Raw genomic sequence first — 14,272 nt, forward strand, 5'->3', positions numbered from 1 at the left:
TGTAATTTTTTTCAGTGAAAGCAACCCTTTCAGGTGGACAGTTGGGTGAGTTTTGAGCCCTGTGCACAGTTGTGGAATCAGCACTGCCAGTGAGTTGTGTACATTTCCACATTCTCTTGTCATTCTGTTGCCAATTGTGTTCCTCCATTGCCAGCCCCTGGCAACCATTGTTCTGCTTGCTGCTTTAATAGCCCTCTTTCTTAAAAACAAATTTTCCTTTTTCATTAGATTTTCCTATTTTTCTTAACACATCACTAGCTTTCAAATATTTATGTGAATTATTTTATTATTTATTGTCCTTTTTCTAAGTAGCACACTGGGAAAAAGGAGAACAATTTATGCAGGAAATTGCAGTTCCCTGAAGATCCGGGTAACCCCATGGAAGTGTACCCCACAAAGGCCGCTCACCCTGGCTTGTGTTAGGGTGAGACAAAGGTGAGACCCACTTCCTCAGCCACAGAAATCAATTCCCAACGTCTGGATTTCAGGTAGCTTAGCAGATGTGATGTTTGATGGGGGAGGAAACTTTGTTAGTGATGGGCCAAGTTCAGGAAGGAAGAGGTTTACTGGAGGGACCTACAGATTAAAAAAAAAATTGTTTATTGAAGTGTATTGGCTGTTGTAAACAGCAGAAGCACACGTTGAAGTGTAGTTGCTTATTGAAGTGTAGCTGGTGTACAGTATTATATAAGTTACAGATATACAGTACAGCGATTCACAGTTTTTATAGGTTATACTTTATGGTTATTATGAAACAGTGGCTCTGTTCCCTGTGCTGTCCAATATATCCTTGTAGCTTATTTTTTACCTAGTAGTTTGTACCTCTTGCTCTGCTCCCCCTATAATGCCCCCCTCCCCCTCCCCACTGGGAACCACTCGCTTGTTCTCTAGATCTGGGAGTCGGCTTCTTTTTTGTTATATTCACTACCTTGTTGTATTTTTTAGATTCCACAGATAAGTGAGACCCTACCGTGTTCGTCTTTCTCCATCTGACTTCACTTTGGAGGGAGCGACAGGTTTTGGAGCTTCCATAAAGGTGAGAGATGGCAGAATCCATTGGCCCCATCACGCTGATCAGGGAGAGGACGCCAGGGTCAGACCTCAGGGACCATCTTCATGCAGGGTCAGGGGAGGACGGGGGTCCAGAGGCAGGAGAAAGGAAGGAGCAGCTGACAGTTTTAGAACTACTTCTTTCATAGGCGAGTGAAGAGGTTATTATGGAGCTCTGGACATCCAGGGCGAGGCTGGTGGTTGAAGGAGAAGGAGCTCGGCTGTTGCAGAGGCTGGGATGGTGCAGCACAGGTGGGACTTGGAGGATGTCCTGCCCGGGGACAGGCAGGGAGGTGGGGACGCTGGAGTGAGGAGGGCAGAGGCAACTGCGGGGACTGGGTGATGCCAGGGGGGCGGTTCTGTGCCCGGAGCAGGTGGGGAGGTGGTAGGAAAGGGACCCGCACCGCCCCAGGGAAGTGAGTCAGGGTGTGCATCCAGGCGCAACGGAAAGTTCAAAACAATGGAAGCAAGCTAGGTAGCCAACAACAGGACGTCCCTTAAATCGTGTATAATACATGTTATACGGTTATTATATTGCTATATTATGTATATTATATGTAATATACATATTGTATAATATAGATTATGTACAATGAACACATCATACACAATATAGATTAATACTAGTATATAGTATATACTAGTATATATTACTCTACTACAATATACCTTATACAGATAGTAATATATACTAGTATTAATATATACTACTATATGTTGTATATATATATATTACCATGTACTAGTATATAACAGTATATATTATATACTATTTTTTGTATATAATATACATATATAGTGTCTAGTATTTACGTTTATACTATGTAATTTTTAGTACATTAAATTGTATATAGTATACTTCATATACATGTTATATTTTACATTATGATTTTACATTATACTAATTATATACTGTGTTATATATTATATACAATTACATGTCAATCATTTGTTAGAATGTATAATTATTCTGTTGTATATGTCTATACATTATATTCATATATACACATATATTAATATATACCAATATATAAGTATAAATACATATATTTATACATTATACATACACCTATTATGTATTAAGATATACTCATATATAATGTATAATATATGCAATTATACTCATATAATTTATAATGTGTGTACACAATATATAATACATACTATGCATTACAACTTAAAAATTATACCTTATGTGTTAACTGTCATACTGTAAAATGTTATACATTTTACATTCTTATAAATCATATTGTATGTCTATCATATTGCCATATTTATAACAGTTATTTATATTTATTAGATACACACACATATAATACAGGGTAGTGCGGACATGAATATTACTTTCTTCGAGGCTGCTTCCCTTCAGACTAAAGACGTTGAAGGCCACGTATGACTTTCCTTAAGACTCCTCCTCAGGACCCCACCACTGGAGACTGTCCTGATGCACCGGCTGGACGCTGTCGTGTCACAGTGAGTTAGATCCCACCTCTGCTCCACAGAGCCCACCTTCAAGGGGAGGGGGCACCAAAATCAGACAACATCACAACCTAATTTCAAACGCTCATCCGTACTAAGAAACACCCAACACCCTAAGGACAGGAGGAAGTGAAAAGGCGCTTGTAGGACCCTGTGATAGGAAACGGGAGATGCTCTGTGGACAGACAGTTACATCACCTTCGTCATCATGTCCATCCCCGGGGGTCCGTCCACGCGGCTTTTCGTGCTTCTCGAAGCCCTTCCCTGATGACCCTATGCCCCCCTACGGTGCTTGGTGAGGGGGACACTGAGCCAGCCTGCAGGTCTGAACCTCGTTCTCAGCTTTCCACACCCGCGGATGAGCTGAGCAAGAGAAGAAAAGGAAGGGACACTTCTCGGCACCAACTTCCCCCAAATTTCCAGGTCTGCAACCTCAGCAAGTACCCTCCGAACTACCCTGACCCCCACGGGCTGAATAATGACACATGGCCCCAGGGAGGGAGGGGCCGGTTGCTATGTAGACCTTACATCCTGCGGGGACACAGCCCTGATGAGTCTTGCCATCCTTACCCGGTTCCCTCTGGGTCCAGAAACAGTCGTGACAAACCTGCACATCGCTGAGCCCTGGGCGTCCGCACTTCTGTTCATTCCAGATCCCTTCCTGTTCTAGAATTCAGAATCTGATCATAAATCCACCATCCCTTATTTGGTCAGACCGGTAGAGCCATAATAACCCACTTAACTGTTTTTCCCCTGGGGTCCATTTTTAGGTCATCCCCATCCTGTGATCTGCATCAGTGTTCTCTACAATCTCGGGTTTTCCAAGGAATGACTCGTAAGCAGCATCTTAGGAAATCCACCCCCAATAATGCCCTCCCAGGAGCAGTTACCGTGGGTCCAAAGAGCTGTTTCTCCTGGGGTCCATATTTACGTCGGGATAACACAGGCATCTCGTCCATTCTGTGCTTGTGAGGTGTCGTCAGGAAGGGTCGACCACATACGCTGACCTGTGACACATTGTTTCCTTGGTGGCGTTTCTTCTAGTTATGATTTCACGTCCCTAGTGACTCATCAGGATCCCAGACATCTCGTGACAAAAATCTCAGGCAATCAGAGAGAAGGAAAGGTTTGTGATGGACACTGCTGAATCCTTGACGTATTAAAGGCTGTCGGCGCTGCCCTGACATCCTCGAGTGGCACTGCTTCCTGCGTTCGAGTCCCTTGGTTCTTTCAAGAAAATATCAGAGAATCCATATCAGACAGTGTCATTGCTGGATTTTTCTACCCCCGAACATTTGAGACGGTGATTATAGGCATTAGAATATAAGATGGGCACTTAACAGGTAGGTCATGACACTAATCATCTAATTATTTTGCCTTATTAACTCATGTCCTTGATTAGCAACTGACCAGGCTTGGCTGTGATGGCTGTTTTTCAGTGATACCAGGAGACAGATGGTCTGTTCAAAGAAGGTAATGGCTTTACACTATTTTTCAGAGGTTCCCCAATAGAAATCACTTGATGTCTCCATCAAACGGCCGCAGCATTTACTTAGCTGACTCAGATTCCCCTGGGAAGCGGTCTGCTCCTCTCCTGGAGATTCAGGATACAGGAACCGGCAGATCCTCACTATGTCGGTGACAATGACACAAATCTGGGTTAACTTTCTGAGCTGCCAGTTGCCTCACGGGTCCCATCTCCATCACTAACCACCTTCCAGGCAACCTCCCAAAACTGGGTGCACATGCCACTATCGTACACAGGCACCCACACATAGAGACACGCCTGCACGCACACAGACGAGATTCAGATGGAAACACAAAGACGCATGTACACAGACACATAACACGCAAGCAAACATACACGCACAGACTCAGACACATGCAAACACGCACAGAGGGACTCCCATGTACACACACAGTGCCTGAGTTCTGTAGAATCCAGAAAACAACATCTTGCCTTCTATTTACCCACGTTCAAAAACTAAAGATTTCTTTATACCCTCCCATTTTTTAAATGAAAATACAGTTGGCAGTTAACAAAACATATGCATCTGAACATGTTTTGTTATGATTCTCACCACTTAGGATATATTTTACATATACAGTTGGGTATACACTCACATACTTGTGAATACTTGGGTATCTATTATATATAAACTTTGCTAGATAGAGAGAGATAAATGCTTGTTATAACTCAACTTGGTGTTGAGTTTGCTTGGGCTGCTGTAACAAAATACTCCAGACTTGGTGGCTTAGATAACAGACATGTATCTCTCCCAGTCCTGGAATCTGCGATCCAGGTGTGGGCAGGGCTGGTTCCTCCTGAGGCCTCTCTCCTGGGGGTGTAGATGGCCCTCTCCTCCCTGTGTCCTCCCAGGGTCGTCCCTCTGTGTGTGTCTGTGTCCTGATCTCCTCTTCTTATAAGGACCCCAGCCCTCTGGGATCAGGGCCCACCCTAGTGACCTCATTGTACCTTCATCCCCTCTTTAGAGACCCCACCTCCAAATCCAGCCCCATCCTGAGGTCCTGGGAGTCAGGGCATCAACATATGGGCTGTAGGGGCACATAATTTAGCTCACAAGGCTCCCATCTTGCAGAGAAAGTAAAGAGGCTAGTGCTTTGCATAAGGGTGCACAGAGGGGGGTGGAGTGTGGCCCTCACAGGCACAGCTTACCAGCCCCGCAGTGGAAAGCATCTTTCTCTTGGGCTGGAAAGGCTTGAGGGTGGGCTGCCTCTTCTGCAACCCGAGATCTGAAGGTTGGACGTGGCGATTGCATTCCTGCTGCAGGAACCGCCCCCCGGGGCTTTGAAGTTCGATTGCAATGCAGAACCCCTGCAGACAAACCAGCGATTCAGCCTCGGCCGCCTTGACCTCGGTGCAGTGCTCCTTGGCCGTGCATTCTTTTTCAGGCGTTATTCATGGAGAGCCTGGCTGAAGAAGACCCAGAGGTGATGAAAAAAAGAGGCCGTGCAGGAGCCCACACAGAGGACAAGTAGGGAAAAGGAGCCACCACTGTATCTACTGAGATGAAGTAAAACCACGTTGTCTACGTAGGTACACAAACCATTTCAGCTCCAGCATCTGCTTCGGAGGGAAGGGGGGGCGGCTCTGGATCCATCAGAATTAGACGGTAATTGACTAACAAGCTCCTTACCGTGTCCCCGGAACGTAAGCCACGGTGCATCCGAATCCCTGCACCGTGTTCCGCATGCCGGGATGTTGGCAACGAGAGGGGAACCCTGCAGAGGCGTGGGGTCGCACCTGATGGCTCACACGGCAACCTTCCTCCAGCTGCTTCTCACGGGTCGAGCCAGATGGGGCAGCAGGTAGAGATACTGTTCCCCTTTGGAAGGCGAGCCGAAGACACTTGAGTGCTCCTTTGCCGGAGTTTGCGGTCTCTTAGGGAGATGCTCAGTCCTGCAAATCAACAGGTTGAAAAACACATCTTTCTCCCTGTGTTACTTCTCATCTGTCCTAGTCATCAAATCTTCATAAGTCGTTGTTTCCCTGAAAGTGTCAGCTGTCCCCCTGCTTAACATCCCTGGATTCTGTCTGAGTTTCCTGTGGCTACTCTAAGAAAGTACCAAGGACTTGGTAGCTTAAAAGAACAAAAATGTGCCGTCTTATAGTTTTAAAGCCCAAAGCCCTAAAATCAAGGGATCTGCAGGGCTGGTTTCTTCTGGAGGCTCCAGGGGAGAATCTATTTCCTGCCTTTTCCAGCTTCTGGAGGCGTCTGCCATCCTGAGCTTTTGTGGCCCCTTCCTTGACCATCAAAACAAGCAGCTCAGCATCTTGTAATCAAATACTCCTCTGACGTCCTCTTTACAGGGACCCATGTGATGACACTGGACCACCTGTAAAATCCAGGTCACCTATGCATCTCAAGGTCCTTAACTGGACCACATCTGCCAACTCCCTTTTGCTACGTAAGTTCACATACTCACAACGTTCGGAGATTAGAACATGGACATCTTTGGGGACGTTATTCAGCTGACCACAGCTGCATAATCCACTGTGGGTGTCTCAACACTGATGCCTTATGCTGTTCTGTGCTCTCACTCAGCTCTGGACTTGTAGGTGGATTCTCCCAATCTTCCTCAGTTCTTATGCTGTTTCACTGTATCTTTAAATAACAGAGGCCAGAAATAAACCCACACACCTACGGTCAATTAATATTTGACAAAGCACGCAAGAATACACAATGGGAAAAAGTCTCTTCAGCAAGTGGTGCTGGGGAAGTTGGAGACATGCATGTAAATTAGTGAAGTTAGAACACACCCCCACACCATACACAAAAATAAACTCAAAATGGATTAAAGACTTAAACATAATACATGGCACCATAAAACTCCCAGAACATAGGCAAAACATTCTCTGTCACAAATCATACCAAAGGCACTAGAAATAAAAGCAAAAATAAACAAATGGGACCTAATCAAACTTACAAACTTTTGCACAGCAAAGGAAACCATGAACAGACAATCTACAGCATGGGAGAAAATATTTGCAAGCAATGCAACCAACAAAGGCTTAATTTCCAAAATCTACAAACAGCTCATACAACTCAACAACAACAAAAAACAAACAACCCAATCGAAAAATGGGCAGAAGACCTAAATAGACATTTCTTCAAAGAAGACATACAGATGGCAAACAGGCACATGGAAAGGTGCTCAGCATCTCTAATTATTAGAGAAATGCACATCAAAAGTACAGTGAGGTATCACCTCACACTGGTCAGAATGGCCGTCTACAAATAATATGCTGGGGAGGGTGTGAAGGAAAGGGAACCCTCCTGCACCATTGGTGGCAACGTAAGTTGGTGCAGCCACTATGGAGAACAGTATGGAGGTTCCTTAAAAAAACTAAAAATAGAACTACCATATGACCCAGCAATCCCACTACTGGGCATATACCCTGAGAAAACCATCATTCAAAAACATACAGGCACCCCCGTGTTTATAGCAGCAGTATTTACAATACCCAGGTCATGGTAGCAACCTAACTGTCCATCAGCAGATGAATGGATGAAGAAGATGTGGTACATACATACAATGGGATATTTCTCAGCCATAAAAAGAATGAAATAATGCCATTGGCAGCAACGTGGATGGACCTAGAGATGATCATACTAAACGAAGTAAGTCAGACAAATACCATCTGATATTACTTACATGTGGAATCTAAAAAATTATACACATGAACTTATTTACAAAGCAGAAACAGACTCACAGACACAGAAAACAAATTCATGGTTACCAGACTCACAGACACAGAAAACAAATTCATGGTTACCAAAGGGGAAAGGTGGGGGAAGGATAAATTAGGAGTTTGGGATTAACACACACACACTACTATATATAAAATAGAGAAAAACGAGGACCTACTGTGTAGCACAGAGAACTCAATATTTTGTAATAACCTAAATGGGAAAAGAATAGGTACACGGATAACCGAGTCACTATGCTGTATACCTGAAGCTAACAACATTGTAAATTAACTATACTCCAATAAAAAAGTAAAATATGTACTGAAAGCTGAGTGGATTGCAGAGTAACTTACATCAGCAGATTCTCATTTCTCTGATCAGGGAAGCAACAGATGATCCATTAAATGGGCGAGTAGAGGGGGAGAGTATGGTGGGTGTTCTGATGGCCTGCACTCCATCCCTGTCCATCTCTGCTCCGTGCCCCACAGAGCTCACCGTGGGTCCCCCTGTTGGATGCGGGCAGAAATGCGCAGCAGCAAGGGAGAGAGATGTGAGGGGCACGGAGGTGAGGGCTGTCCACCCTCGGCCCCATCTCACAGGTCAGCTGAGACCCACCACCAAAACCCACTGCTCCCAGGGGACTTCCCTGCTGGTCCAGTGGTTAAGACTTCACCTTTAAGCACAGGGGTGTGTGGGTTCGATACCTGGTCAGGGAGCTGAGATCCCACATGCCTCGCAGCCAAAAAACCAAAACATATATAGTTAATCAAGTCTCGGAAGCACAGAGAGTCCCATTCAGGATAAATCCAAGGAGAAACAGGCCAAGACACATATTAATCACACTGTCAAAAATTAAATACAAAGAAAAAATATTAAAAGCAGCAAGGGAAAAACAACAAATAACATATGAGGAAATCCCTATAAGGTTAACAGCTGATTTCTCAGCAGAAACTCTACAAGCCAGAAGGGAGTGGCAGGATATATTTAAAGTGATGAAAGGGAAGAACCTACAACCAAGATAACTCTACCCGGCAAGGATCTCATTCAGATTTCATGGAGAAATCAAAAGCTTTACAGACAAGCAAAAGCTAACAGAATTCAGCACCACCAAACCAGCTCTACAACAAATGCTAAAGGAACTTCTCTAGGCAAGAAACACAAGAGAAGGAAAAGACCTACAATAACAAACCCCAAACAATTAAGAAAATGGTCATAGGAACATACATATCAATAATTAAAAGTGAATGGATTAAATACTCCAGCCAAAAGAAACAGGCTCACTGAATGGGTACAAAACCAAGACCCATATATATGCTGTCTACAAGAGATCCACTTCAGACCTAGGGACACATACAGACTGAAAGTGAGGGGATGGAAAAAGATATTCCATGCAAATGGAAATCAAAAGAAAGCTGGAGTAGCTATACTCATATCAGATAAAATAGGCTTTAAAATAAAGAATGTTACAAGAGACAAAGAAGGACTACATAATGATCAAGGGATCAATCCAAGAATAAGATACAACAATTATATATGCACCCAACATAGGAGCATCTCAATACATAAGGCAATTGCTAACAGCTATAAAAGAGGAAATCGACAGTAACACAATAATAGTGAGGGACTTTAACACCTCACTTAGACCAATGAACAGATCATCCAAACAAAATAAGGAAACAGAAGCTTTAAATAACACAATAGACCAGATAGATTTAATTGATATTTATAGATCATTCCACCTGAAAGTGGCAGAATACGCTTTCTTCTCAAGTGCAGATGGAACATTCTCCAGGATAGATCAAACCTTGGGTCACAGATCAAGCCTCAGAAAATGTAAGAAAATTAAAATCATATCAAACATCTTTTCTGACCACAACACTATGAGACTGGAAATCAATTACAGGAAAAAAACTGTAAAAACCACAAATACGTGGAGGCTAAACAGTGCACTACTAAATAACCAAAAGATCACTGAGGAAATGAAAGAAGAAATTTAAAAATACATAGAAACAAATGACAATGAAAACACAATGATCCAGAACCTATGGGATGCAGCAAAAGCAGTTCTAAGAGGGAAGTTTATAGCTATACAAGCCTACTTAAAGAAACAAGAAAAATCTCAAGTAAACAATCTAACCTTACACCTAAAGAAACTAGAGAAAGAAGAACAAACAAAACCCAAAGTTAGCAGAAGGAAAGAAATCATAAAGATCAGAGCAGAAATAAATGAAATAGAAACAAAACAATAGCAAAGATCAATAAAACTAAAAGCTGGTTCTTTGAGAAGATAAACAAAATTGATAAACCATTAGCCAGACTCATCAAGAAAAAGAGGGAGAGGACTCCAATAAAATTAGAAATGAAAAAGGAGAAGTAACAACAGACTCCACAGAAATACAAAGCATCCTGAGACTACTACAAGCAACTCTATGCCAATAAAATGGACAACCTGGAAGAAATGGACAAATTCTTAGAAAGGTATAACCTTCCAAGACTGAACCAGGAAGAAATAGAAAATATAAACAGACCAATCACAAGTAATGAAATTGAAACTGTAATTAAAAATCTTCCAGCAAACTAAAGTCCAGGACCAGATGGCTTCACAGGTGAACTCTATCAAACATTTAGAGAAGAGCTAACACCCATCCTTCTCAAACTCTTCCAAAACACTGCAGAGAAAGGAACACTCCCAAAATCATTCTATGAGGCCATCTTCACCCTGTAACCAAAGATACTACAAAAAAAGGAAATTATAGACCAATATCACTGATGGATATAGATGAAAAATTCCTCAACAAAATACTAGCAAACAGAATCCAACAACACATTAAAAGGATCATACACCATGATCAAGTGGGATTTATCCCAGGGATGCAAGTATTCTTCAATATACACAAATCAATCAGTGTGATACACCATATTAACAAACTGAAGAAGAAAAACATATGATCATCTCAATAGATGCAGAAAAAGCTTTTGACAATTTTCAACACCCGTTTATGATAAAAAGTCTCCAGAAAGTGGGCACAGAGGGAACCTACCTCAACATAATGAAGGCCATATATGACAAACCCACAGCAGACATCATTCTCAATGGAGAAAAACTGAAAGCATTTCCTCTTAGATCAGGAACGAGACAAGGATGTCCACTCTTGCCACTATTATTCAACATAGTTTTGGAAGTCCTAGCCATGGCAATCAGAGAAGAAAAAGAAAAGGAACACAAATTGGAAAAGAAGAAGTAAAACTGTCACTGTTTGCAGATGACGTGATACTATACATAGAGAATCCTAAAGATGCCACCAGAAAACTACTAGAGCTAATCAATGAATTTGGTAAAGTTGCAGGATACAAAATTAATGCACAGAAATCTCTTGCATTCCTATACACTAATGAAGAAAAATCTGAAAGAGAAATTAAGGAAACACTCCCATTTAACATTGCAACAAAAAGAATAAAATACCTAGGAATAAACCTACCTAGGGAGACAAAAGACCTGTATGCAGAAAACTATAAGACACTGATGAAAGAAATTAAAGATGATGCCAACAGATGGAGAGATATACCATGTTCTTGGATTGGAAGAATCAATATTGTGAAAATGAGTATACTACCCAAAGCAATCTACATATTCAATGCAATCCCTATCAAATTACCAATGGCATTTTTTACAGAACTAGAACAAAAAATCTTAAAATTTGTATGGAGACACAAAAGACCCTGAATAGCCAAAGCAGTCTTGAGGGAAAAAAACGGAGCTGGAGGAATCAGACTCCCTGACTTCAGACTATACTACAAAGCTACAGTAATCAAAACAATATGGTACTGGCACAAAAACAGAAACATAGATCAATGGAACAGGATAGAAAGCCCAGAGATAAACCCACGCACCTATGGTCAACTAATCTATGACAAAGGAGGTAAGGATATACAATGGAGAAAAGACAGCCTTTCCCAGTAACTGGTGCTGGGAAAACTGGACAGCTACATGTAAAAGAATGAAATTAGAACACTCCCTAACACCATACACAAAAATAAAATCAGAATAGATTAGAGACCTAAATGTAAGACCGGACACTACAAAACGCTTAGAGGAAAACATAGGAAGAACACTCTTTGACATAAATCACAGCAAGATCTTTTTTGACCCACGTCCTAGAGTAATGGAAATAAAACCAAAAATAAACAAATGGGACCTAATGAAACTTAAAAGCTTTTGCAAAGCAAAGGAAACTACAAACAAAAGACAACCCTCAGAATGGGAGAAAGTATTTGCAAATGAATCAACAGACAAAGGATTAATCTCCAAAATATGTAAACAGCTCATGCAGCTCAGTATTAAAAAAAACAACCTGATCAAAAAAAGGGCAGAAGACCTAAATAGACATTTCTCCAAAGAAGACATACAGATGGCCAAGGAGCACATGAAAAGCTGCTTAACATCACTAATTATTAGTGAAATGCAAATCAAAACTACAATGAGCTATCACCTCACACCAGTTAGAATGGGCATCAGAAAATCTACAAACAACAAATGCTGGAGAGGGTGTGGAGAAAAGGGAACCCTCTTGCACTGTTGGTGGGAATGTAAATTGATACAGCCACTATAGAGAACAGTATGGAGGTTCCTTAAAAAAAGTAAAAATAGAACTACCATACGACCCAGCAATCCCAATACTGGGCATATACCCTGAGAAAGCCATAATTCAAAAAGAGTCATGTACCACAGTGTTCACTGCAGCTCTATTCACAATAGCCAGGACATGGAAGCAACCTAAGTGTCCATTGACAGATGAATGGATACAGATGTGGCACATATATACATGGCATATTGCTCAGCCATAAAAAGAAACGAAATCCAGTTATTTGTAGTGAGGTGGATGAACCTAGAGTCTGTCATACAGAGTGAAGTAAGTCAGAAAGTGAAAAACAAATACCATATGCTAACACATATATATAGAACCTTAAAAAAAATGGTCATGAAGAACCTAGGGGCAAGACGGGAATAAAGACGCAGACCTACTAGAGAATGGACTTGAGGATATGGGGAGGGGGAAGGGTAAGCTGGGACAAACAGAGAGTGGCATGGACATATATACACTACCAAACGTAAAATAGATAGCTAGTGGGAAGCAACCGCATAGCACAGGGAGATCAGCTCGGTGCTTTGTGACCACCTAGAGGGGTGGGATAGGGAGGGTGGGAGGGAGGGAGACGCAAGAGGGAAGAGATATGGGGATATATGTATATGTATAACTGATTCACTTTGTTATAAAACAGAACCTAACACACCATTGTAAAGCAATTATACTCCAATAAAGATGTTTAAAAAAAAACCCCAGAAACTAAAAATAGAATTACCATATGCTCCAGCAATCCCACTCCTGGGCATATACCCAGAGAAAACCATAATTCAAAAAGACACATGCACCCCAATGTTCATTGCAGCACTATTTACAATATCCAGGTCATGGAAGCAACCTAAATGCCCATCGACAGACGAATGGATAAAGAAGATGTGGTACGTATATAAAATGGAATATTACTCAGCCATAAAAAAGAATGAGATTGGGTCATTTGTATGGATGTGGTTGGCTCTACAGACTGTCATACAGAGTGAAGTAAGAAAGAGAAAAACAAATATCATACATTAATGCATATATGTGGAACCTAGAAAAATGGTACAGATGAACCAGTTTGCAGGGCAGAAATAGGCACAGATGTAGAGAGCAAACGTATGGACATCAAGGGGAGAAAGTGGGGGTGGGTGGTGGTGGTGTCATGAATTGGGAGATTGGGATTGACATACATACACTAATATGTATAAAATAGATAACTAATAAGACCCTGCTGTATAAAAAAATAAATAGAATTCAAAAATTAAAAAAGTAAAATAAAGCTGACTTTTCTCATAGGTGTTGAATGGATGGAGTTTGATGTCCCAAAGGTGTTTGCTTTTTTTTTTTCCTCTTGGGTAACTATCCAGGGTGGGTTTTATTTTTCCAGGAGCTCTGCTGATTGTCTTGGGTGGGGTTCCCCCACATGCAGAGTCTGAGATGCAGATTTGGGAATATCTGGGGTGAGGGAAAGGTATGGGGCACCAGGGCTGTGAACCAGGCCAGGCAGCATTGTGGGGCGGTTGGACTTCATTGCTCTGGAAACCCCGGTGCCCTGTACAGCACCTGTGAGCGAGCTGCCCGAGGGGGCTGGGGGATTTCTACTCCACCTCCCCTCGGGGGCTGGTGGCCGTGGATTCCCTGCACTGAACTGATTCTAGGGCGGCCAGTGGCCTTCGGGGACCAGAGGGAGGCTCAGTCACTGAAGCCAGGGTCTGGCAGCTGGGATGTGGGCGGGAATGCTGAGGAGCAGGGCTTAGGGGTACAGCAGGGGCACCCTGACCTCAGGGAAATGAAGGGCTCTACAAACGTGGGGAGCAGTGGGGTGTGACTGTTCAACAAGCAGGTTTCTCAGCCTTGTTGGGAAAGGTTCCCATTCAGAAATGGAACGAGGTAGGGAGCTGAGATGCCCCT

At 42.4% G+C, this 14,272-nt stretch overlaps 1 protein-coding gene across 9 annotated transcripts in view; it reads right to left on the minus strand.

Annotated features, from left to right (window-relative positions):
- Positions 1-2,244: 2,244 nt before the first annotated feature.
- DHRSX (dehydrogenase/reductase X-linked) overlaps positions 2,245-14,272 on the minus strand; it is a 326,570-nt gene continuing 314,542 nt past the window's right edge. For 2 of the 9 annotated variants that reach the window (XR_011072229.1, XR_011072222.1), the window contains 2 exons: positions 3,420-5,950; positions 2,245-2,892 (listed from right to left, as the gene is read on the minus strand). The gene's annotated coding sequence lies outside the window, so the exon portion shown is untranslated. Of the gene's footprint in view, positions 2,893-3,419; positions 5,951-6,477; positions 6,657-14,272 lie in introns of all 9 variants that reach the window. The other 7 variants (XR_011072230.1, XR_011072227.1, XR_011072228.1 and 4 more) reach the window with 7 other exon arrangements.

The sequence above is a fragment of the Eschrichtius robustus genome, chromosome X, assembly GCF_028021215.1.
Source record: "Eschrichtius robustus isolate mEscRob2 chromosome X, mEscRob2.pri, whole genome shotgun sequence".
Lineage (NCBI taxonomy): Eukaryota > Metazoa > Chordata > Mammalia > Artiodactyla > Eschrichtiidae > Eschrichtius > Eschrichtius robustus.